This window comes from Staurois parvus, unplaced genomic scaffold, assembly GCF_062004578.1.
Source record: "Staurois parvus isolate SC_StPar_1 unplaced genomic scaffold, SC_StPar_1.0 ptg000025l, whole genome shotgun sequence".
NCBI lineage: Eukaryota > Metazoa > Chordata > Amphibia > Anura > Ranidae > Staurois > Staurois parvus.
In genome coordinates, this window is record NW_028317821.1 from 20,166,081 (window position 1) to 20,193,673 (window position 27,593).

At 43.6% G+C, this 27,593-nt stretch overlaps 1 protein-coding gene across 8 annotated transcripts in view; it reads right to left on the reverse strand.

Moving 5' to 3' along the window:
• The window catches only part of PPFIA2 (PPFI scaffold protein A2), a 455,338-nt gene extending 435,191 nt beyond the window's left edge, over positions 1–20,147 (reverse strand). For 7 of the 8 annotated variants that reach the window (XM_089652279.1, XM_089652271.1, XM_089652302.1 and 4 more), the window contains exon 1: positions 19,896–20,146. The gene's annotated coding sequence lies outside the window, so the exon portion shown is untranslated. Of the gene's footprint in view, positions 1–19,895 lie in introns of all 8 variants that reach the window. The other variant, XM_089652248.1, reaches the window with a different exon arrangement.
• Positions 20,148–27,593: the final 7,446 nt, after the last annotated feature.

The window sequence follows — 27,593 nt, forward strand, 5'->3', positions numbered from 1 at the left end:
GGTACACAGATGAGGGGAACATAACTAATAGGGGTTAAACCCTCCCAATCTAATGATAGCCTTCTGTCCAATAGAAACAGCCATACATGGATTGAAATGTGGCTGGTCCAAATTTTGATCCACCTATGGCCTGTTTTAGTAAACGTGTGAATAAAAGACCAGGCATCAGCTTTGCAAATTGGTGAAAAGTATAAAATGCCTGAGAGGCACTAACTGATATAGTAGAAATTCCTTAAGAAGAAAAGGTGGAAACGATCTTAGGCTACAGTAATATATTGAATTATAGGCTGCTCAAGTCTCCCAGAAATAGAAATAGTGAGGTGAGAAGCAGGTTGACCCTTACAAGGAGGCCCTCTGGAATGACAAAGAGAGAGTCAGTGAATCTGAAAGAAGATATGGCAAAGAGGTAAACTCTAACAGCCCATACTAGATCCAAACAATAGAGGAAAATTTCCTTGGGATGCGGATTGAAGCTCAGTTTTCACAGCTAAATGATACAATAGTTGTTCTTGTCAGGTTTACGACAGGTTCAGGACAAGATTAGCTCTGGATCTTATCCTGTTCACACATATTCAGTTTAGAAACGGTTCCCACAGAAGTCAATAGCCTGTAAGCTGCACCTGAAGCTGAAGGCACTGTCCAGAAATCGTACATGACTCTTTTTCAAACCGCACTGAATCCGCCTCGCCAGTGCACTGGACATATGTGAACAGGCACCATAGGAAGCAATATTTTTTACATGTTATGTGAATTGGATGTGGTTCAAACCGCATCCTATCCACATATATGTGAACCAACACTCAGACAAAGGGATGGAGGTACAATGTCATGACTAAGGTTAAAGAAAAACACCACCTTAGGGAGAAAGGAAGCCAAAGGCCTCAATACAACCGTATCTCTGTGAAACAAGGTTTCTTGCAGTACAAGGCTGCCAATTTGGATCCTTCTCTTGTCAAGGTGATGAAAATGGGTAACACCACCTTGTGAATAAGGGCAGACAGAAAAATAGATCTTAAAGATTAAAAGTGCTTTTGAAGAATCAACAGAACCAGGTTGAGGTCCATGAAGTCACAGGAGGACATAAAGACTGAACTATGTGAGCAACCCCCTGTGCAAAGGTTTCTCTCAAAGAATGACAGTAAAAAATGTAATCTTTGAAACAGAATTGCTAGAACAGATCTTACACTTGATAGTCCTAGGGGCCAACTGTTGATCCAAACAAGACTGGTGAGGACATAGTACCACATCCACCTGCGACAGTTTCTCTTGTGAAATGAGAACAATGGACTGAGCATTATCTAGAAGGAGACCTAAGTACTAGTTCTAGTTCCAGCACTGCCTTTTAAAGGTTTGGGATCCAATCAAACCTTTGTAGAGTCTGGACAATGTGGTGGATATTGATTTTTTTAAAGTCTGTGCCAACTGTTCCCCTAATAAGAGGTCACCCAGGTATCCCAGAATGAAAATGTCCTAAGAACAGGAGCCAGCACCTTGGTAAACACTTGAGGTGCAGTGCACAACCCAAAGGGAATGGCAACACACTGGTAGTATGGCATGCCCACAGCAAAAATGAAAGAAGCTTTGATGCACTGGAAAAGTGAAAACATGTAGGTAGGCATCCTTGATATCTGCTTAAGCTAGAAAGTCTTCCAGAAGGTGAGAGGCAAAAGCTGATCAGGTAGAACTTTTTTTATAAGAAGAAAAGTGTTGAGAACTTTCAAGTCCAAAGGGAGCAAATGCTCCCTTTTGCTTTGGGAATAGTAAACAGGTTACAGTTGAACCCTCTGGGACAGGAGCAATGACTCCTTGGAAAAACAGCGGTGTTAAAGAAGCTTGGAAGTCTGCTCATAATTGTGGAGGTGTTAGCAAATGAGACAACATAAAGTGGGGCATAAGTAGAATTTGTAATTCTAGCTTGTAGCCCCTAGACACTACTTCTCGCATCCATGCATCTGATATGCTTCAGTCCAGGAAGTTGCAAAAGCTAACAAATGTCCGACCACTTTGGAAAGGTTTCATCATTCAAGGTTAGTGAGGGATCAAGTCCCCCACTCTCTTGGTTCCAGAGGAAGGAGCTTTTCAAGCTTCAAGGAACTCGGTGACCTGTGTTATGTGGTTAATGTGGTTTATGTACAGGGCCATGATAGACCCACTGGTGTAAGCCTGTGCCTGAAGACTCCTTTGGGGTATGCCCAAGGAAGCACATCTGTACTGTGACCATTGGTTGCAGGATGGTCACCTTGGTATGGGCAAACGTGTACTCTTTCCCCCAAAAACCTCTAGAATAATATTTTCCAGGGAAATACAACACTAAATGAGAAAAAAATTGAGGAGCTCGCTAGGAGCTTACTGTACTAACATCTCTCTTCTGAGTTATTGTGTTCTGGAAGGGGGTCAGCCCACTCACCGCCCCCCCCCCCAGCCACAACACACCGATCAGCACACAGTGCTGAACAGATGCCGATTAGCTGCTGTTTTTCCAGCCTGCCGTTTGACAGAAGCCAGACGTTCAGCCAGCTTCTGTCGGACAGGCTGCTGTACACATGGGCCGAAATGTTAGACGTTTTTTGTTGAAAAAGATATACCAATATCAAAGATATTCGGTCTATGTGTACCATGTTTTAGGGAGGAAGCTGGGTACTGATCTGACACTGGAGCAGAGGAAGCAGTGAGGGTGCTGGTGAGAGGTGAGATGCTGCTCAACCACTCTGTACACCCAGACACTGTGGGTTCTCTGGGGGGGGGGGGGGGGCAAAGCCAATTTAAGATGGAGGTGGTTGGTCTATTACTCCAATTTCGGAGCATATTTTCTCCCACACTGACCATCATTTTGGCATACAATTTATTGACTACTGCACTCTGTACACAGTGCTGCATAGTTCTTACCCCTGTACATTATACTTCTGATCCGTACGCTGCATACAGTGTTGTACGTTATAGTCCTGACCTTTGAACTGTATAAACTATGTTGTACATTATAGTTCTGACCCCTGCACTGTATACATTATGTGCTATGTTGTGGTCCTGACCCGGGCACCATATATGCTATGTTATATGTTGATACAGGCCCATGCACTGTACATTCTATGCTGTATGTTATACTTCTGACCCATGCACTACATTCCCTATGTTGTACGTTATGTGACTGGGTGTCCAACCTGTGGCCCTTCAGCAGTTGTGGAACTACCAGTCTAATGAGCTGTTGCAAGGCTGATAGTTACAAGCATGACTCCCAAAGACAGAGAAATGATGGGACTTGTAGTTCCGCAACAGCTGGAGGGCCACAGGTTGGACTCCCTGTGATGTATTTGCTATGTTGCACATTATACTCCTGATCCCTGCACTGTATAAGCTATATTATACAAGAGATCTCTGGACTGTATATACCATGTTGTATGTTGTATTCCTGACCCCTGGGCTGCATATGTTATGTTGTGCTTCATACTCCTGATTCCTGCACAGTATATTCCATGTTGTACATTATACTCCTGATCCCTGCACTACTTTCATATGTTGTATGTTATACTCTCCTGATCCCTGCACTGTATATATTAGGTTGTATGTTATAATCCTGACCTTTGCACTGAATTCATTATGTTGTATACCTTATATGTTATCTTGTAAGTTATACTCCTGACCCCTGCACTGCATACACTATGTTGATCTTTACACTAAGCTGTGAGACAGAGTCCTAACTAGTTTTATTACACAGCAGTCACAGCCCATCAGCAGGCACAAAAGTTGTCACGGTACTCAGAAGAATGATCACTGTTAAAGTAAAACTACACACACTTTCAGTCCAGCAATGTGGCATGCTGGAGCTGGCTGCTATTGATACCCGGAAGCTTTCACTGGCTGGGACGATATGACGTCACTTCCACGCATGCGCAGGAGTTCAGTCAGCTTCGGCATTGATGAATTTCTACAGTAAGCTCATGGTACAGAGGCAGACAGGCAGGTAGGTAACTTTAATGCAGAAGAGACAAAGCATGTCTCGTCTGCATTAAAAATTCTGCCTGTTCACCCATTTTTATTTTTTACATACAGTTCCCTTTTAAGTTATGTTTTCTACAAATTTAATTGCAAATATGTTTGCAGTTTACACTGTAATTAGTGCTTATCGCTGTATTCTCTACAAGAGCTGTTGGATTGCTGCACTTTATACAGGCCGTACAGACAAAATGCTGTAGCTAACTAAACAAATACAGTGCATCAGATATATCATTTTACTAATGAACAGGGGTGGACTGACAACTCATGGAGCCCCCGGGCAATAGGGGATCATGGGGCCCCTGTGTCCTTGCCCAAACAGAAAAAGGCCTATGAAAAAGGTACCAGGGGCATCTCACGGGGCCCCCTACTGACCCCGAGCCCTTGGGCAGTGCAGTTTCCAAATGGTCAGTCCGCCCCTGCTAACACCTTCTTGGGTGTTTTATGTCCTCATTATGAATATTACAATGCCAGGTGGTATAAAAAGATGCTACAAGCATATTTGTAAACTACACCCACATGGTCACACCCAATTTTTGCTGGCAACACCAACCTTCTACTATGGTGTACCACATTTCGCCCCTTTAATAATTGACCCTCTTTGTCAATTTCAAACATTTGTGGGAATGGGTAAGTATTAAGCATACAAGCTTGCTTTAATGGAAACTTCTCATGAGAGGCATATGGAGACTGTCACTTACAAAAATAACAGTTGTATGGCTCTCGCGCTAACAGCTTTGGTATAAAAAAAAATAGATAATTATGGCTAGACATGATTTGGGCTTTCACTGATATGAAACACAGGAGGCAGGTTGACATGCCAAGGCCCTTTCAAAGGCCAATTTCAGCTGGTGTGATATCTGGGAGAAGGAGGCATCTCATCAAATCCACTTAGAACCTCCTACACACAACCTAAAATATGAAGCATTGATGGAGAGAAGACCCTGCTTGTCCTTTTTTTCAAGCACCTGGATATCTAAGGCACATTGTAACAGGATTCTCTCTGAGCCTTAGCCTTGGAGGTATAACCAGGTACCAGACAGCTGGTAACTATCTTGGGACAGAGGCGAACTATCAAAAATGCTCTTGAACAAATTTCAGCAGGGAATTATCCACATCACACAATTTATGCCAGCAGGCCAGCACCAAATAAGATCAAGCGGAAGGGGTAAGTATTCTGGAGATTGCTCGAGAAGTGGATTTTAAACAAAACATCTACAAAGGAGAATGCCCACCTGATGATACCAATGATGTACTTACCCTCCCTCTTTGGATAATACCATTCCCAACAAAATGATTGCCAACTTATTATAGGAATTTGAATATCAAACCCTATTAGCTCTACTGTTCACCTCTCTTGTGTCAAGAGTGAAAGCTGCACAATTGGCTCTCCACCAACAGGAGCTCTGGTGAAGACTAGACACGCTCAGGTATTGCCGCTTACAGTGAATCTTTGCCACCCACTTGTGATACAACTGCTAATCTCATTCAGTTTATCTTTGTGCATTTTCATTTTATTTCAGTTCATTCACACCACTTTGACCTCTGCTATCATCCGACTACCTCCTCTGGCATTTGACCATTAGCAATGCTTTTGAGTTTGGTATTTCTGTATTTTTCTTTAAACCAAAACTAGAATTATGTAAGCCACTAACATTGACCAGTAGTGTTTTGCTGGTCCTGTGAGTTCATCAATGGGATGCCAAAGAATGATGACCCTGATGACGTACCTTCCTTCCCCCATCAAATATGTAAACAATTATAAACTTTAAAGTGCAACTCTTGCTCTTCTGCATTATTTGTTTCCTTATAAAAGACCCTACACATGATTTGTTAATTATTTAGTACACAGCATTTTGTGAATAGACAAGGAGAGAGCAGGAGAAGCTAAACCACAGTGTTGCTTGCCTGTATGAGAGCTGTAGCAAGCTGGAAGTACAGAAATAGCTGTAGGTTCCAGAGTCAAGCAGTGATTTTGAAGGACACAGTGCCAATCAAGCACCTCAGGAGAGGTAACTGTTGTATGCACACCTAATATTAAAAAATCAGCCTGGAGTTCTGCTTGAAGCATACTAGCAGCATCTTTTCAAGTGACAGTCATCATTCCCAGATCTGTTTTAAAATCCCCAATCTGGAGCTAATACTTCCTTTAATGCGTATTTCCACTTTTGCAGTCAAATTTGAGAAAACCCCACAGAATATGTTTGCAATGCATTCCTTTTCATACCTTAATTTTTTTCACTATTTGTTACCTTTAAGGTGTTACTTAGGAGATAGTGTCAAGGCAGACTACAAACATTTCAGTCTGTCCCAATGGAAAGGCTAAGGACAAGCTTAACGTTCTCTTATTAGCATACAATTTAGAAGCCCAGCTTCTAACTTTTTATCCTTTGTTAGGACAGTGTTCAAATTTAGTGTTCAAAACCAGCTTACAACTGATAATGAGATCTGAGAAAGCACCAATGCCCAGCCCCCTTATAAATGAAGAGTGCTAAATATAATTTGTCAGTGCTGGAGTTAAAAATCATCTAATATGGTAAGCAGGCATTTTCAAATATTTTTTCAAATATGCTATGTGAATGAGCACATGTAGCAAATATAAAGTACATTTTCTCCCAACGAGGCAGCAAAAGTGGAAATACAGTTTAAGGCTTCAACAAAGTTGCTTGAAGCTGGCTGAAAACTTTGCAAACCCTGTGTATAAGCTTGCATTTCAAACTGTTCTTATTAACCACACAATGGGGTTGATTTACTAAAGGCAAATAGGCTGTGCACCATACAAGGTGCAGTTGCATACTGCAAGTGCAATTGCTCCAATGCTTTGCAAATGAGATAAAGATTCACTTTGCAAAGAATACCCAATGATATGCAAGGGAAATTGAAAAAAAAAAAGCACTTTTGCTTGTACATGATTGGATGATGGAAGTCAGCAGGGTTTCTGCTCATTTAGCCCTAGTTCACATATGAACAGCCGTGCGGGCCGCGTTTTGCACAGGCATGAGAGCCCATTCATTTGAATGGACTTCTGTGCCCCGGGACACGCAGGGAAGAAGTCCCCGCACTTCTTCTGAAAACACAGCCCGCACGGGAACCTCAGTTCTCAGTATGGTTGCTTTTTCCAGTGCGGACGGCATGCCATTAGAACTAATGGCACCCGCCCGCGGGTTTGCATTCCTCTCGGCTGCACGGATTTTCGTGCGGATCTGCAGCAGCACCACCTGCACATATGTGAAGGAAGCCTTACTAAGCTCTGCAGCAATTGAACTAGTGCAGTACAACTGCACTTTACAAAGTGCACAGTCTATCCGCCTTTAGTAAATTAACCCCAATGTGAAAAGCCTTAAAGTGTGTATGTATTACCAAAATCTTCTTTACTGTTTTTTTGGGTAAAGTAGTAAATGATGAAGACCCTGTGTTTATTTTATGCTTTGTGTATCCTCATGGCAATATTTTCTTTCACTTACTGTCCTGTAGACACAACAGTAAGTGACAGTCAGCCTGTGCGACGTAAGGGGGATTCCACTCAGGCAGATATCCCTACTGATTTCCCCTCTATTCCAGTTCTGTGACAACTCAAAATCTTTTATCCTACTTTTAGTCAGAACAAATAGCGGAGGTGAGTCTCCCCAGGGGGACACTGAAAGACTATGACATGTTTCTAATCCTCCCAACTAAAAACTTAAAAACAAGTTCTGCCTGTGCATACAAGTTAAATCCCAAAGGAACTTTCAGTTTAGCCCCTTAATGATGAAGGTAAAACAAACCTGAACTTACCCCTGGTTCACATATATGCAGCCATGCGGGCCACGATTTGCGCGGGCCCAAGAGCACATTCATTTGAATGGACTCCCATGCCCCGTGACATGCAGGGAAGAAGTCCCTGCACTTCTTCTGAAAACGCAGCCCGCACGGGAACCTCGGTTCCCAGTACAGTTGCGTTTTCCAGTGCGGGTGGCGTGCCATTAGAACAAATGGCACCTGCCCGCGGGTCCACATTCCTCTGTGCGGGTGGTGCGGCTGCATTGATTTTCATGCGGATCTGCAGTCACACCACCCGCACATATGTGAACCTAGCCTAGGTGTTGCAAATGTTTAATTCTTCTTATAAAATTGTAGAAAGTCCAGTGGTGGACACCATACTCAAAGAAGAACAAAGCCTGCCTTGGTGCACTCAAGGCAAGTAGATACAAAATGGTCCAGTAGAACTTCTGTGTCTTGTAAAACATGATGATAAAATGATAAACAGAATTATGGGTCGACTACTCAAGACTTGAGACAGGCAAGCAGTGTCTTGTTGATACATCAGGCAATAACGCTGTTTATCTTTACGTCTGGAGGAAAATAAATTTAATCTCCAAACACGGAAAGGTTTCTTCACAGCGAGAGCTGTGAAAATGTGGAATAGACTCCCTCAAGAGTTGGTTCTGGCCAGCTGAGTGGATTGCTTTAAAAAATGCCTGGATTCTTTCTTGGATACACAGAATATAACTGGATATTAACATTTATAGGTAAAGTTGATCCAGGGAATATCCGATTGCCTCTCGGGGGGTTAGGAAGGAATTTTTTCCCCTGCAGAAGCAAATTGGATCATGCTTTGCTGGGTTTTTTGCCTTTCTCTAGATCAACTGTAGGTATAGGATTATAACTTTTTTTTTTTAATGGTTGAACTGGATGGACTTTTGTCTTTTTTTCAGCCAGACTAACTATGTAACATGTAGAATCATGTGCACAATGACATAGCAGCAACCTGTCAGAATCTCTCTCATAAAGAACCCTGAAATCTAAATAGCTGTATAAGTTACTGAGTATTAACTCCTAACAGAATAATCCAGTGTGACAGCTATGCAAACACATAAAAAAGCTACCAAAGTTGTGCTTAGTTTTACTTGTTAAATGGTTAACATCTGCAGTGCAGTTACTGTTTTTTTAACTTTTGGCTCCTGACTTCAGTTGGGTCTGGATTCGGTAAACTAAGTTTTGTCATGTTCTGTAAACCTGCCTTCAGGCATATTCAGTTCATTCCCCATCAAGGTATGTTCAGCTCATCACTAGTCCGGGAAGGCCATGATCAAACACAAACATAGGAACACATTGTGATATGGGGGATGTTTAGCTCAGTGATAATGAGTGTTTTAATGAGTCTTGCTATTCTGAATTGTGGTTTAAGGGATTTCTGGTCCAATTTTATTAAGAAAAAGAACAGCAAAATTCAAGCAAAGATTGCCATGCAGGGGTTTTCCAATAACAAAACAGGCAGAGGTTACTAGGCCACCAGGCTTCTCTTTGTCTTTGGCAAAACTGCTGCTCTCTTTACTTTGGTCTCTAGGACCTGTTTTACCCAACTCTTCATCCAGAACAGATGCAGCACCCCTGCTACATGAGTCCACTTCCTGGCCTCTCAATATAGGGTCTCCAGGCACCCTGGGTTCTCACACTCCTCCAGAGACCTATGGACCCCCTCCAGTCCCATTGACTTGCTGATTGCCTTATCTTTCTCAGTCCCCAGACTTGTGCAGCTATCCCAACTCTCCCTGTACTGTGGGCAAGGATTCCCCCTCAGCATAGGGTGCAGTCTTTTGGCAGGAACATACAACCCTTTTGGTTGGAGCACACAGCTCTCTCATGACAGGGCTCTGTCTACAAATAAGACCCTTAAGGTAAGGTCAGGCCTGGCTTATAACAAGCATGCACACCTGCATATTCAAACAACCTGCAGGTCGCCAGGAAGACCTGGACACAGAATTGAAGGCTTCATCCCACCCAGGACACTTTAAAGCCTTCATCCCACCCAGTACACTTTAAAGCATCCAAGCTCTGATCTGGGTCTATAAAACCTGGAGAATATTGTTAAGCCAGTTTTCTCTATCCAAAAATAATACTCTGGAGCTTCACACTCTGGTTTGATGCGAATCCTGTGTGCATTTTTCCTATACTTACACTATGGCAGGGTCTAACACTGTCACAAAATATACAGTATGTGGTAGCATGCCATTAAACCTGCCCCATGCTGCCACATACAGCCAGCCTCAAGCAGTTACAGCCACTAAACATATACCAAAAACTAACACATAAGGTGTGCAAAGTAATGTTGGGATCAATGATCGAGCCGAGCGCAAGTTCGTCTTGAACACCGTCATTTCATGTGTTCACCAAACACAAAAAGCCACATAAGAACAGCCTGCCAAGCACCCTACAATGCACTGTGTTCTCACAATTGTATACATCTGACCAGCAACTGTCAGACCTGTCATAGTGCAGTAAGTGCTCGGCGGGTGCGGTCAGGTCGGCGGGCGTCAGGTTTTGTTTTCTTTCGGTGAGTCAGCACCATGGGGACAACACTGGATGCCGTGATTTATGATGGATTACATTGATGGAACCATTTGTTTTGCTTATTTGGCTTTTGTTTTTAATTAAAGGACTTGTCAAAAACAGTTGTTTGTTTTTGGTCCAGTTAAGGAATTTTTCAAAAGCTTAGAGTCTTTATTTTTTTTAAAATTAACCTTTTAGTGAATGGGTAGGGGTACAAATACCCCTTACTCATTCACAAGGGGGGGGGGCAGCATCAGGGTGCCCCCTTATTTAAAGAGGTACCCTGATGCTAATGAGCCCCCTGCCAGCAGACCCCCATAACCATCGGTCCAGGGTACTGGGGAAGAGGCCCTTGTCCCCATCAGCATGCCAAGGGCATTTGGCCTGGTAAGGTCGATCACCCCCACCCTCCATCCAGCCCTGCTAGGCCTGTGCTTGGATCAAGGGTCTGGTAGGAATTTAGAGGGGGCCGCATGCTTTTTTCCCTCCATTTTCTGGGTATGGGTTCCCCTTAAAAGTCCTACCAGGCCTAAAGGGCTTTTAAGGGGAACCCCATGCACTTAAAAAAAAAGAAAACCTTCCTATGGATTGGGGGGGGCACACTTTTTTTTTTAAATAAAAATGTCATTTTTTTTTTTTTAAATGTCAGTCCTGCTGCCGAAGGTTCTATACATTCTGTCATCCTCTGCAGTGAAACCATTGAAACAGAGACCAAAGGTCATTTACTGCAGCATACTGTCAGGGGAGAGGCTTTTCTAGTTAGACTTTAGCTGCTTTCTAAAGTAAACAAATTGTAAGACTTTGAAGCCTAGGTCCACACTAATGCAGCTGCAGCATGCTTTGATTTTTGGTGCAATTTTGTAGTGCGACATTGCATGTTCTTTATGTATTCATTTATTTTTGGTAGAAGAAGAAGATTGTAATTCATCCAAAATTTTTTTCCAAAAAATCATAAAACATGCATGTATATGTGTTGATTTTTGGTGTGTTTCCATTGAAGTCTATGGGGTCAAAATCACACTGCACCAGCACCTGTACCTTTTCAAAAAATGTGCTCCATTGATGTGAACAGGCACCATAGAGAATAATGTGATTTCCATTTCCGTGCAGTGCTGCGGGACATGCGGGGGTGAATTTCTTTTATTTTTAGTACCTAAAATGTTCTTAGCTATTTTAAACTTAACATTATGTTGGACTTTAAGGTAACCTTTGTGTATTTTTTTCACATCATATGCCATGTTTAAAGTGTGCCCAAGGCTTTTTTGGCCATTTGTCTCTTTTGAACCACAGAAGCACACTTACGTTTGCTCTCCTGTGACCCAGAATCAGCCAACAGTGGGCTGAAGCCTGTTGTCAGCTGACATCACAGAGTTGCTTCAGGCTCTGAAAGGATCCCGACCATATTGTTGGGATTCACTCAGCTGCCTGATTGACAGCTGGCTTTTACTGTGCTCCACCCCAGCACTCTAGTGAGCACTGGAGGGGCAGAGCAGTCAGTCACTGCTCTTTGCTCTGAGAAGACCAAGAGCTGAAAAGTCAGAGGTCATGTTTTCACTTAGTTCTCAGGCTTAGAGTTGTCGGGGGACAGTTGCAACATCAGATCAATGCTGCAGCATGGAGGGGAGTATGACTTTTTTCTTTTTCATATTTCCCATACATCTTCTTTAAATGTAACATATTTATTTTAGTTTACCTATGTAACAAACCCTACTACTAAAAAACACAAGCTCCACTATAAAAGAAGGATTTTTCCACGTATTTACAAAACAACCAAATTGTAGGTAACTTGTGCATGCATGTATTTAGGTTTGCCAGGATCTTGTCACTTGCAACAAAATCAATATGTTATGAAACTGAGGCTCTGCAGAGAGCCACTGCTACAGAAAGCTTCCAGGGGGGCAGTGAATTAAAAAGAGGACTTATTGGTTAAAGAAATTCTGACTAAATATGTTAAAAACCACTGCTACATCTCATTCCACAAATGCTGGTTTCCTGGCTGGAATTCCACCCCTCTAGCCTGGCTTCTCTCAACCTTTTTTAAAGCATTACTTTACCAATGACAGTTTGATAACATTTAATGTTCTTTTAAAAAAAAAAGGATATACTTTCCATATTAATCATTTTTCTGCCAAGATTACCTCCAACATTGCTCCTATTTCTTCTTGCTGGAGGCTGCTATCTTGTTACCCACAGCCCACAGAAGTTACTTCCCTATTGGAAACTCTCCTCCTCTCCTTGGTCTCAAAAACTATATGTGACTTTCTGTAATTAAAAGGTGTGCATTTCCAGCCTCGATCTTAAGTCTTGGCTCAGCTAGACAGCTGACAGAAGCTAGAAGGCAGAGAGAAGCTTTATAGTGCTAAAGAGAGGAGAACACATCAGGTAGATAAGATGCTATCCTTGTAAGTTTACCTCTTTCTTTTTTGTCTCCTTCATCTGTATTTCCTTGTCTGTGTCAATTCAAATGTTTCCTCCACTCCTCACAATCAGTAAATCTTGAGGCTGTCAGAAGATCAGCTTCTAGTGACTGATTTGTGACACAGTGTTGGGAATTCTGAACAGAGGCTGTGCAGAGCAGGGTGAGACAGTACCTTATTGGATTTTACACTGTATATGCCCTTATTTTTAAGGCTTTGCAAAAGAGGCCAGCCTGAGCTAATCCTTCCGAGGTTAATTTTCAGCCTACACTTCCACTTTAATATGAAGAAACCTTTAAAATACCCTTCAAGGCTCAGGGAACTCCTACTAAGTATTGTTATATCTGCAGCTCGTAATATTTTAATGTGATGGTCAATAGAATACATTTATGGTTATTGGAAAGAATCACACCTTTACAGATAGCTTAAAAGATCATTGATGTCAGTGATTACCAGGGACGGACTGACAACTCACACGGCCCCTGTGTCCTTGCCCAAGCTCAAAAAAGCCTATGAAAAAGGTACCAGGGGCATCTCATGGGGCCCCCTACTGACCCCGGGCCCTCGGGCAGTGCCTGAGTTTCCAAATGGTCAGTCCGCCCCTGGTGATTACTCATCTGAGAGGCAGTAGTTGCTCATTGCTGAAAGAACCCCTAGCAACCTTTGAAGGAACCCTGGGGTTCCACAAAACCCTGGAAAAGAAAGGCTGCTCTAGCGTGAGCACAAACTGATATGGAACCAGTATGCAGTTAAAGTATACTTACCTCCAATCCAGTGCTGCAAGGTCCTGGAGCTCTGTCACCAGCCACTAACATCTTCAGCTGATCTTCTTCTAGGTACCGATCTTTGGCCATTTGCATTGGTCAGGCCAAGATGATGTCATTCTTGTGCATTCTGCAGATAGCATTCATTTCGGCATTGCCAAAAATGTACACCGGGCTACATGTGCGCAGCTCAGTGTACAGTGCGGAAAGACAAGTATGAAACTTTAAAGTGTTACTAAACCCAGGACCCTGCATTCACTATATCTTGTCTCCCACAGTACACAGAACAAGGAAAAGTAATTATTTATTAAACTTGCATTTTATTACACTACTAAATACCTTTTTCTCATCAACAGGTAGAGCAGTCTTGTGACTTTTATCAGTGTCCAGCCAAGCACTGTTTAAAGCTTATAGGAGTTTTGATTCTGCTGTAGGAGGATGCAGGACCCCTGTCCTCTGTCTGGACAGTGCTGACTGCCCCTGTGCTGATCACATGTACTCTCCCAAGAAAAAAAAAACCTCTCTAGCAATACACACCAAACCGAGCATGTGCAGAGTAAGTCCACCCGGATATGTCTTATCAGGAGATAAGAGGGGGACACTGGAAGAAGGGGAGGATCCGAGAAGTTAGGATCAAACAGAATTTTTACACAATGCAGAGGATTAACCCTTTAGGTTCCACAGTGCATATAGCAAGCATGCTTTACTGCATATACAGACTGATTTTACTGTTGTGGCTTTAGTAACACTTTAATGCTGAAATATTGCATAGTATGTCTCTTCTAAAAAAAAATGCCTCTTTTAAAAATTACAGTTCCAGATAACAAAAGTTAGAGCAAAGGTCTGATTACTTTTTCTGGGTCACAGATTTAAAGAAGCCAGTGGATCATTGAAATAGCCAGGCAACTGGCATCATCAGAAAGTGGTCAGCATTTGCAACCTCATGCTTCTGCCAGAAAAGGACATCACAGAGGGATCAAACGTGATGGGTGGATAAAAGATGGTGGACATGCCAATAATTCCACCATATGGAAAGGACTGCAATTTTTTCATCCATTTTCACATTTAAACTTTGACGTAGTGGCTATGGTATTCAGAATAGCCAATTGTACAACTCAGAAGAATAAGCCATTACCTTCAAAAATAACATTTGTATGATATTTCAATAACATGTAAAACTAACTATTTTTTTATTCAGTTCACAGGGTGTCATGCATAAAACATATAGGAAGCGTGGCTGTCTGTTTCCCATCCAGAGTTTTACACATTACGATTTACCTTTCAAGATGAATGTGGAAATTGGTTTTGATCTAACTTGAAAAGCTTAAAAGACATTTCTAATCCACAACTTCTGCACATAAGGCTCTTAACCTCTTAATTCTAAATGTACTGCAGACCACACAATGTGCAATTACAAAAATCCAGAGTACACCATCAGGCTTATTAAGTCAGCTAGAGAATCATGGGCACAATGGCACAGCAGCCAATCAGAATCCATCTCATATCTGGCTTCAGAACACTGAAAGTGTGTTGCTATAAGTTACTGTATATTAACTTATAGCAAATCTAGGCAGCTATGCAGACAAAGGTACCAAAGACATGTTTAATTGTGCTTATTAAAGGTTATTTACCTTTATAATAAAATGTATAGTACATTCAAAGGGCCTTAGTAGTTTACAAATCATAGTGCAGTGTAGACAAATTGGGCTTTGTTTGAATTGCATACTTGTAGGATGAGTGTCCCACACCGTCCTGCATATAGAATAGACTGATTGGTATGTTAAGTATGCCCCATCATCACAGGAATGAGAGCTCTCTCCCATCTACAAATCCACGCTTTGACAGTATGCTTTCCTTCAACCTCCACACAACCACTATCATCACAGGAATGAGCACTCTCCCTCATCCACAAATCTGCACGTGTGCATTACACTCACCTTCAAACCCCACAAAACACCATATTTTGTCATAGGAATGATACCTCTCCTTCATCCACAAATTTGCTCATGCACATTGCACTCATCTTCGCCCCCATTGCCACAGGAATGAGTGCTCTCCCTCATCCACAAATCTGCACATGCACATTGCACTCATCTTCAACCCCCACGCAGCCCCCATTGTCATAGGAATGAGCGTTCTTCCACAGGCACAAATCTGCACATGCACATTGCACTCATCTTCAGCCCCCATTGTCACAGGAATGAGTGCTCTCCCTCATCCACAAATCTGCACATGCACATTGCAATCATCTTCAACCACCACGCAGCCCCCATTGTCATAGGAATGAGTGTTCTTCCACATGCACAAATCTGCACATGCACATTGCACTCATCTTCAGCCCCCATTGTCACAGGAATGAGTGCCCTCCCTCATCCACAAATTTGCACATGCACAATGTACTCATCTTCAACCCCCATGCAGCCCCCATTGTCATAGGAGTGAGCGTTTTTCCACATGCACAAATCTGCACATGCGCATTGCACTCACCTTCGATCCCCATTGTCACAGAAGTGAGTGCTCTCCCTCATCCACAAATCTGTTCATGCCAAGTGCAATCTCCTTCAACCTCCACACAACCCCCATTGTCACAGTAGTGAGTGCTCTCCCTTATCTACAAATCTTCACATGCTCAGTGCACTCTCTTTCAACCCCCACACAACCACCATCATCAAAAGAATGAGCGTTCTGCCTCATCTACACATCTTTACATGCGCAATGCACTCTCCATCAACCCCCATCATCACAGGAACTAGAGCTCTCTCCCATTCACAAATCTGCACATGAGCAATGCACTCTCCATCAACCCCAGTCTTCACAGGAATAAGAGCTCTCTCCCATCCACATATCTGCACATGCGCAATGCACTCCCCATCTCCCCCAGTCATCACAGGAATATGAGCTCTCTCCCATTCACAAATCTGCACATGAGCAATGCACTCTCTATCAACCCCAGTCTTCACAGGAATAAGAGCTCTCTCCCATCCACATATCTGCACATGTGCAATGCACTCTCCATCACCCCCAGTCATCACAGGAATAAGAGCTCTCTCCCATCCACATATTTGCACATGCGCAATGCACTCTCCATCACCACCAGTCATCACAGGAATAAGAGCTCTCTCCCATCCACATATTTGCACATGCGCAATGCACTCTCCATCACCACCAGTCATCACAGGAATAAGAGCTCTCTCCCATCCACATATCTGCACATGCTCAGTGTACTCTCCTTCAACCCCTAAACAACCATCATCATCACAGGAGTGAGCACTACATGTACACAATGCACTCTCCCTTAACCCCGTCATCACAGGAGCAAGCGTTCTCTCTCATTCACAATCCACACATACACAGTGCGCTCTCCCTCAGTCCCTATACAACCACCAACATCCCAGAAATGGGTGCTCTCCGTCATCCACAAATGTGCAGTGCACTCTCCCTCGACCTGTACTTCTCATCTCCCTTCTTCACCACTGCTCTGACAGTAGAGGGGGAGCACACTCTGCATCTGTGGATTTGTGGACAAGGGAGAGCACTCCCATCAATGCTCCTTCCTGTAATGATGGGGGCATGATCAATGTACCATCTATTCTAGCTTATATGCAGTATTCCACAGATCACTTAGAATGCTTCTTTTTAGGCCAGGATTTGCAGAAGCCTATATGGATTGAATTTAAACAAAGCTCAATTTGTCTCCATGATTTGTAAAGTACTGGGCCCTTTGATTTCACTATACATTTTATTTTAAAAGTGAACTAACCTTTTAATCATGACTTAGTATACTCCAAAAGATAATCTGCACAACAATGATATTTTCACAGGCTAAACTTAAATCAGCCAACAAGCTTCAGCACATGTTCTCATCCAACTGCTGGATGGGTGGTCCTGGCAGTGGGATCATATGTGAAGCTTGTCTGCCCCTAGATACATGGCGCTGGGGGGTAGAATCATGTGCTAAAGCTTGTCAGCTCTAGAGTGATGATCTAGGTGGTATGATCATTTGTTGAAGCTTGTGTGCTCTAGAGGATTGATCCTTGGGGGGGGGGATCATGTATTGAAGTTTGTAAGCTCTAGAAAGGTGGTTCTAGGGGCTACATCATGGGTTGAAACTTGATGGCTCTTGGGGGGTGGTCCTAGGGTATCAAATCACTTGTACTGAAGCTTTTTTTGGCTCTAAAGAGGTGGTGCTGGGGGTGTGAGACCAAGTACTGAAGCTTGTTGGCTATAGAGGAGTGGTGCTGGGGGTATGAGACCATGTGTTGAAGCTGGCTCTTGGAGGGTGGTCCTAGGGTATCAAATCACATGCTGAAGCTTGTTGGATCTAGAGGGGTGGTGCTTGGGGGGAGAGACCATTTACTGAAGCTTTTTTTGGCTCTAAAGAGTTGGTGCTGGGGGTGTGAGACCATGTATTGAAGCTTGTTGGCTCTAGAGGAGTGGTGCTGGAGGTATGAGACCATGTGTTGAAGCTTGTTGGCTCTACAGTGGTGGTCCTAGGGGTGAGATCATGTGCTGAAGCTTCTCCGCTCTAAAGGGGTGGTCTTGGGGGCTGGATCGTGTGTTGAAGCTTATCAGCTCTAGAAGGGGGTCCTGGGGGCTGGATAATGTGCATAAACTTGTTGGCTCTAGAGGGGTGATGCTAGGGGCTGAATCACATGCTGACGTTTTTTGGCTCCAAAGGGGTTGTTCTGTGGGCACAGGATCATGTGCTGACGCTTGTGGGCTCTAGAATGGTGGTCCTGGGAGCTGGGTCATGTGCTGAAGCTTGTTGGCTCCAGAGGGTTGGTACTAGAGGCAGGATCATGTGCTGAAGCTTGTTGACTGTAGAAGGGTGGTCCTGGGGAGGGGATTATGTGCTGAAACTATTTGGCTCTAGAGGGTTGGTCCTGGGGGTTGGAACATATGTTGAAACTTGTTGACTCTAGAGGGGTGGTCCAGGGGGGATCATGTGCTGAAGATAGTTGGCTATAGAGGGTTGGTACTAGAGGCAGGATCATGTGCTGAAGCTTGTTGACTCTAGAGGGGTGGTCCTGGGGATGGGATTAAGTTGTGAAACTATTTGGCTCTAAAGGGGTGGTCCTGTGGGCTGGATCTAGTGTTGAAGCTTGTTGACTCTAGAGGGTGGGTCCAGGGGGGTTCATGGGCTGAAGATAGTTGGCTCTAGATGAGAGTGTATGGGAGGGGGGTCATGCGTGAAGCTGATGAGCACTAGAGGGCTGTTCTAAAGCCAGTGGAACATGTACTGACGCTGGTCAGCGCTACAGGGGTGCGGGGGGGTCATATACCGAAGCTGGTCAGCGCTAGAGGCTTGGGTGTGAGGATCATGTGCTGAAGCCTGCTGGCAGATTAAAGTTTTGCCTGTGAAAACATCATCAGTGTGCAGCTTTTTCTTTGGATTATACCAAAATATGGTGTGGATAAATGACGGACTCCAAGCCAGCACTTGACTTCAGCATTTGAGGGGAGCGATTTTCCTTGACTTTAACCTTTCAATCAAGCGAACATCTTATGTGTCACAGAAAACCACATTTCCCTCCTTGGTATGAGCTGAGCCATCCTCCTCCAGTATGAAAGCTCTCATATGGATCCCTCCAACAGCTAGTGACATCTATGTACATGCTGCCTGGGGTGTAAAAAAAAAAGCAGAGAACCAAGGGAAGTTCCCACACCATGTGCACTGCTATTTTTACAAGCACATGGATAATAAGGTGCAGCCTGTTGAACCAGCGGCCATCCTTGAATTAGTATTTCTGTTCTAGCCAGGAGTCACAAGGTGTTAATAATGGGTGAAAGGCCACTCCCTACAGGAACCTGACTCCTCTACCTGTGCAGGGAGCCTCCTCTGCCATGGCACTGCTCCTTCAGCACCGCACTCCTGGACAGCTCCTGATCCCAGCCTGGCACAGGTATTCCCATTGCCTGTAATCAGCGCTGCCACTGCGGGCTCATCAATGTCACCCCCAAATCCATGCCATCACCCCTTCATTTATCCATCTCAGCCCCCAGCCATCACACCTATCCTCCCTGCAAGCCTCAGCCTGACAATAGTAAGAGCCGCACGCTTTAATTCTTGCAGGAAAAGCCTTGCCATTGTCTCAATTGCATTACATCATGCCTATCCCTCCTCCTCCTTAACTCCTTCAGCCCCGCAGTCCTCCAAGCAAATGGCAATCAGAAGTGATTAATAAAAAAAAAAGGCACACAAACGGCCATACAACCGCCTAAGATGCGGCTGATAGAGAGCAAGCTGGGGCAGATGACATTTTACAAGAGCCGATCGCTGCTGTCATTGATGCACTTGTCAGGGGTTTTGTTTTTTCTCTATATATAATATATGCATGCAATCATCAAGTTTGCAGTAAGACCCCCCACATGAACAATGCATGCATGTGATCTGACAAGGAATACATTGGAATACCTAAGATTTTAGATGTCTGCTTGCTTCTTGTAAGAGATCAATGAAGTGAGTCTGCAATCTCCGCCGGCTTCACATGGAGCACTCCGCCTGGACCATTTCCCCATCAATCCGAACACAAATCACAAGATGCTGAAGTCAGGGCAGCCTCCAGGCAAACGTCTGGAGCCAGAATCAGCTTGGCATCTCTGCATGTCTGCCTCCCCTGTCAGCACCTAAATGGAAAGGCATCCATGGCAAAAATGGCACATTACAAATTTTGCAATGGGAAGCAGAGCTCGGTAGAAACCATTGTTTAGAGGAGAGTAGGGGAGGTGTCTCTTAAAGCCCCAGCATCCTCCTGACAGCTGCACAAGAATCATCTGCTTGCTGCTTGGTAAATGCACCGATTTTATGCATCATGTATCCACTGAGGTATATTATGTATCCATTGCTCTAAAATCTACCTTGCCTTTTTTTTAATATCATGGTGTGAAGAAGGAGGTGTTGATTGATTTTTTTTTTTTTTAGGTAATCAATGACTCAGGGAAAAAAGGCAAAGTCATTTGTGCCAATACATGGCTCCTGTGAATAGGTTCCAATAATTTACTAGTCATTTTAAAATCTGGAAAGCCATGTGCAGTAATAGTTTCAGTTATCTGAATTGTTGGCTTGGTTACAATCAGTGGTGTCCCGAGCAGGTGCGGGGGTTGCACGCCGCACAGGGTGACACCGGACACATTCCATGAAAAGGTAAGTTGTAAAGCAAGCCACCGATCCCCGCAGGATTGATCAGATCTGCGGATTGGGGAGCATAACGGATCGGACTCTGATCCATTATGTTCAATCTGCAGATCCAATCCATCCTGCGGGGATCGTCAGAGAGGGTGTCACCAAGTGTTATCGCATCGGGTGACACCAACCCTAGGGATGCCTTTGGTTACAATGATGAGAACAAAGGGAATTGGCTATAGTTTTTATTAGAGATGAGCGAATCGAAGTATCCGAAGTGGAATTCGAGTCGAATATCGGAAAAATTTCGATTCGTGCCGAATCCGAAAAACAGCCTAATTCGGACGCGCGAATCGAAATTTTTCAGAAAATGGCGGCTGACATGTGCGGCGACGGAGCGGGGATGTCGGGGAAGGCGCGCAGACAAGGCGCGCTGCCCCATAATGCATTCCTCAACGACATGTGATCGCATCAGCCAATCAGCAGCCAGCCAGCCAGCACTGTGTAATGGTCGAGGTATATATAGCGGCCATTTTGGAAATCTTCATTTGCCTGCAGTCATTGAACAGAGGCAGACCGCTCTGTACTAGGGACAGGGACAGAGTTAGGGCCACAGAAACGAGAATTGGGGACAGAGAGAAGTTACTTAGGGACAGAGAACCATTACTCAGGGACACAGACTTGTTAATGAGGGCCACAGAATCGTTATTTAGGGACAAAGAAACGCTAGTTAGGGCCACAGAATTCATACTCAGGGACAGACAGAATTGTTACTCAGTGCCAGAGAATTGTTACTTAGGGCCACAGAAACGTTATTAGGGCCACAGAATTTTTACTCAGGGACAGACAGAATTGTTACTGAGTGCCAGAGAATTGTTACTCAGGGACAGACAGAATTGTTACTGAGTGCCAGAGAATTCTTACTCAGGGCCACAGAATTCATTCTCAGGGACAGACAGAATTGTTACTCAGGGACAGACAGAATTGTTACTGAGTGCCAGAGAATTGTTACTCAGGGACAGACAGAATTGTTACTGAGTGCCAGAGAATTGTTACTCAGGGACAGACAGAATTGTTACTGAGTGCCAGAGAATTGTTACTCAGGGACAGACAGAATTGTTACTGAGTGCCAGAGAATTGTTACTCAGGGACAGACAGAATTGTTACTGAGTGCCAGAGAATTGTTACTCAGGGACAGACAGAATTGTTACTGAGTGCCAGAGAATTGTTACTCAGGGACAGACAGAATTGTTACTGAGTGCCAGAGAATTGTTACTCGCACAGACACAAAATTGTTACTTGCACAGACACAGAATTGTTACTCGCGCAGACACAGAATTGTTACTCAGGGCCACAGAATTCATACTCAGGGACAGACAGAATTGTTACTGAGTGCCAGAGAATTGTTACTCAGGGACAGACAGAATTGTTACTGAGTGCCAGAGAATTGTTACTCAGGGACAGACAGAATTGTTACTGAGTGCCAGAGAATTGTTACTCGCACAGACACAAAATTGTTACTTGCACAGACACAGAATTGTTACTCGCACAGACACAGAATTGTTACTCAGGGCCACAGAATTCATACTCAGGGACAGACAGAATTGTTACTGAGCGCCAGAGAATTGTTACTCAGGGACAGACAGAATTGTTACTGAGTGCCAGAGAATTGTTACTCAGGGACAGACAGAATTGTTACTGAGTGCCAGAGAATTGTTACTCAGGGACAGACAGAATTGTTACTGAGTGCCAGAGAATTGTTACTCGCACAGACACAAAATTGTTACTTGCACAGACACAGAATTGTTACTCGCACAGACACAGAATTGTTACTCAGGGCCACAGAATTCATACTCAGGGACAGACAGAATTGTTACTGAGTGCCAGAGAATTGTTACTCAGGGACAGACAGAATTGTTACTGAGTGCCAGAGAATTGTTACTCGCACAGACACAAAATTGTTACTTGCACAGACACAGAATTGTTACTCGCACAGACACAGAATTGTTACTCAGGGCCACAGAATTCATACTCAGGGACAGACAGAATTGTTACTGAGTGCCAGAGAATTGTTACTCAGGGACAGACAGAATTGTTACTGAGTGCCAGAGAATTCTTACTCAGGGACAGACAGAATTGTTACTGAGTGCCAGAGAATTGTTACTCTCACAGACACAAAATTGTTACTTGCACAGACACAGAATTGTTACTCGCACAGAGACAGAATTGTTACTCAGGGCCACAGAATTCATACTCAGGGACAGACAGAATTGTTACTGAGTGCCAGAGAATTGTTACTCAGGGACAGACAGAATTGTTACTGAGTGCCAGAGAATTGTTACTCTCACAGACACAAAATTGTTACTTGCACAGACACAGAATTGTTACTTGCACAGACACACAATTGTTACTCAGGGCCACAGAATTCATACTCAGGGACAGACAGAATTGTTACTGAGTGCCAGAGAATTCTTACTCAGGGCCACAGAATTCATACTCAGGGACAGACAGAATTGTTACTCAGGGACAGACAGAATTGTTACTGAGTGCCAGAGAATTGTTACTCAGGGACAGACAGAATTGTTACTGAGTGCCAGAGAATTCTTACTCAGGGACAGACAGAATTGTTACTGAGTGCCAGAGAATTGTTACTCTCACAGACACAAAATTGTTACTTGCACAGACACAGAATTGTTACTCGCACAGAGACAGAATTGTTACTCAGGGCCACAGAATTCATACTCAGGGACAGACAGAATTGTTACTGAGTGCCAGAGAATTGTTACTCAGGGACAGACAGAATTGTTACTGAGTGCCAGAGAATTGTTACTCTCACAGACACAAAATTGTTACTTGCACAGACACAGAATTGTTACTTGCACAGACACACAATTGTTACTCAGGGCCACAGAATTCATACTCAGGGACAGACAGAATTGTTACTGAGTGCCAGAGAATTCTTACTCAGGGCCACAGAATTCATACTCAGGGACAGACAGAATTGTTACTCAGGGACAGACAGAATTGTTACTGAGTGCCAGAGAATTGTTACTCAGGGACAGACAGAATTGTTACTGAGTGCCAGAGAATTCTTACTCAGGGACAGACAGAATTGTTACTGAGTGCCAGAGAATTGTTACTCTCACAGACACAAAATTGTTACTTGCACAGACACAGAATTGTTACTCGCACAGAGACAGAATTGTTACTCAGGGCCACAGAATTCATACTCAGGGACAGACAGAATTGTTACTGAGTGCCAGAGAATTGTTACTCAGGGACAGACAGAATTGTTACTGAGTGCCAGAGAATTGTTACTCTCACAGACACAAAATTGTTACTTGCACAGACACAGAATTGTTACTTGCACAGACACACAATTGTTACTCAGGGCCACAGAATTCATACTCAGGGACAGACAGAATTGTTACTGAGTGCCAGAGAATTCTTACTCAGGGCCACAGAATTCATACTCAGGGACAGACAGAATTGTTACTCAGGGACAGACAGAATTGTTACTGAGTGCCAGAGAATTGTTACTCAGGGACAGACAGAATTGTTACTGAGTGCCAGAGAATTCTTACTCAGGGCCACAGAATTCATTCTCAGGGACAGACAGAATTGTTACTCAGGGACAGACAGAATTGTTACTGAGTGCCAGAGAATTGTTACTCAGGGACAGACAGAATTGTTACTGAGTGCCAGAGAATTGTTACTCAGGGACAGACAGAATTGTTACTGAGTGCCAGAGAATTGTTACTCAGGGACAGACAGAATTGTTACTGAGTGCCAGAGAATTGTTACTCAGGGACAGACAGAATTGTTACTGAGTGCCAGAGAATTGTTACTCAGGGACAGACAGAATTGTTACTGAGTGCCAGAGAATTGTTACTCAGGGACAGACAGAATTGTTACTGAGTGCCAGAGAATTGTTACTCGCACAGACACAAAATTGTTACTTGCACAGACACAGAATTGTTACTCGCGCAGACACAGAATTGTTACTCAGGGCCACAGAATTCATACTCAGGGACAGACAGAATTGTTACTGAGTGCCAGAGAATTGTTACTCAGGGACAGACAGAATTGTTACTGAGTGCCAGAGAATTGTTACTCAGGGACAGACAGAATTGTTACTGAGTGCCAGAGAATTGTTACTCGCACAGACACAAAATTGTTACTTGCACAGACACAGAATTGTTACTCGCACAGACACAGAATTGTTACTCAGGGCCACAGAATTCATACTCAGGGACAGACAGAATTGTTACTGAGCGCCAGAGAATTGTTACTCAGGGACAGACAGAATTGTTACTGAGTGCCAGAGAATTGTTACTCAGGGACAGACAGAATTGTTACTGAGTGCCAGAGAATTGTTACTCAGGGACAGACAGAATTGTTACTGAGTGCCAGAGAATTGTTACTCGCACAGACACAAAATTGTTACTTGCACAGACACAGAATTGTTACTCGCACAGACACAGAATTGTTACTCAGGGCCACAGAATTCATACTCAGGGACAGACAGAATTGTTACTGAGTGCCAGAGAATTGTTACTCAGGGACAGACAGAATTGTTACTGAGTGCCAGAGAATTGTTACTCGCACAGACACAAAATTGTTACTTGCACAGACACAGAATTGTTACTCGCACAGACACAGAATTGTTACTCAGGGCCACAGAATTCATACTCAGGGACAGACAGAATTGTTACTGAGTGCCAGAGAATTGTTACTCAGGGACAGACAGAATTGTTACTGAGTGCCAGAGAATTCTTACTCAGGGACAGACAGAATTGTTACTGAGTGCCAGAGAATTGTTACTCTCACAGACACAAAATTGTTACTTGCACAGACACAGAATTGTTACTCGCACAGAGACAGAATTGTTACTCAGGGCCACAGAATTCATACTCAGGGACAGACAGAATTGTTACTGAGTGCCAGAGAATTGTTACTCAGGGACAGACAGAATTGTTACTGAGTGCCAGAGAATTGTTACTCTCACAGACACAAAATTGTTACTTGCACAGACACAGAATTGTTACTTGCACAGACACACAATTGTTACTCAGGGCCACAGAATTCATACTCAGGGACAGACAGAATTGTTACTGAGTGCCAGAGAATTCTTACTCAGGGCCACAGAATTCATACTCAGGGACAGACAGAATTGTTACTCAGGGACAGACAGAATTGTTACTGAGTGCCAGAGAATTGTTACTCAGGGACAGACAGAATTGTTACTGAGTGCCAGAGAATTCTTACTCAGGGACAGACAGAATTGTTACTGAGTGCCAGAGAATTGTTACTCTCACAGACACAAAATTGTTACTTGCACAGACACAGAATTGTTACTCGCACAGAGACAGAATTGTTACTCAGGGCCACAGAATTCATACTCAGGGACAGACAGAATTGTTACTGAGTGCCAGAGAATTGTTACTCAGGGACAGACAGAATTGTTACTGAGTGCCAGAGAATTGTTACTCTCACAGACACAAAATTGTTACTTGCACAGACACAGAATTGTTACTTGCACAGACACACAATTGTTACTCAGGGCCACAGAATTCATACTCAGGGACAGACAGAATTGTTACTGAGTGCCAGAGAATTCTTACTCAGGGCCACAGAATTCATACTCAGGGACAGACAGAATTGTTACTCAGGGACAGACAGAATTGTTACTGAGTGCCAGAGAATTGTTACTCAGGGACAGACAGAATTGTTACTGAGTGCCAGAGAATTCTTACTCAGGGACAGACAGAATTGTTACTGAGTGCCAGAGAATTGTTACTCTCACAGACACAAAATTGTTACTTGCACAGACACAGAATTGTTACTCGCACAGAGACAGAATTGTTACTCAGGGCCACAGAATTCATACTCAGGGACAGACAGAATTGTTACTGAGTGCCAGAGAATTGTTACTCAGGGACAGACAGAATTGTTACTGAGTGCCAGAGAATTGTTACTCTCACAGACACAAAATTGTTACTTGCACAGACACAGAATTGTTACTTGCACAGACACACAATTGTTACTCAGGGCCACAGAATTCATACTCAGGGACAGACAGAATTGTTACTGAGTGCCAGAGAATTCTTACTCAGGGCCACAGAATTCATACTCAGGGACAGACAGAATTGTTACTCAGGGACAGACAGAATTGTTACTGAGTGCCAGAGAATTGTTACTCAGGGACAGACAGAATTGTTACTGAGTGCCAGAGAATTGTTACTCTCACAGACACAAAATTGTTACTTGCACAGACACAGAATTGTTACTTGCACAGACACACAATTGTTACTCAGGGCCACAGAATTCATACTCAGGGACAGACAGAATTGTTACTGAGTGCCAGAGAATTGTTACTCAGGGACAGACAGAATTGTTACTGAGTGCCAGAGAATTGTTACTCTCACAGACACAAAATTGTTACTTGCACAGACACAGAATTGTTACTCGCACAGAGACAGAATTGTTACTCAGGGCCACAGAATTCATACTCAGGGACAGACAGAATTGTTACTGAGTGCCAGAGAATTGTTACTCGCACAGACACAAAATTGTTACTTGCACAGACACAGAATTGTTACTCGCGCAGACACAGAATTGTTACTCAGGGCCACAGAATTCATACTCAGGGACAGACAGAATTGTTACTGAGTGCCAGAGAATTGTTACTCAGGGACAGACAGAATTGTTACTGAGTGCCAGAGAATTGTTACTCAGGGACAGACAGAATTGTTACTGAGTGCCAGAGAATTGTTACTCAGGTACAGACAGAATTGTTACTGAGTGCCAGAGAATTGTTACTCAGGGACAGACAGAATTGTTACTGAGTGCCAGAGAATTGTTACTCAGGGACAGACAGAATTGTTACTGAGTGCCAGAGAATTGTTACTCAGGGACAGACAGAATTGTTACTGAGTGCCAGAGAATTGTTACTCGCACAGACACAAAATTGTTACTTGCACAGACACA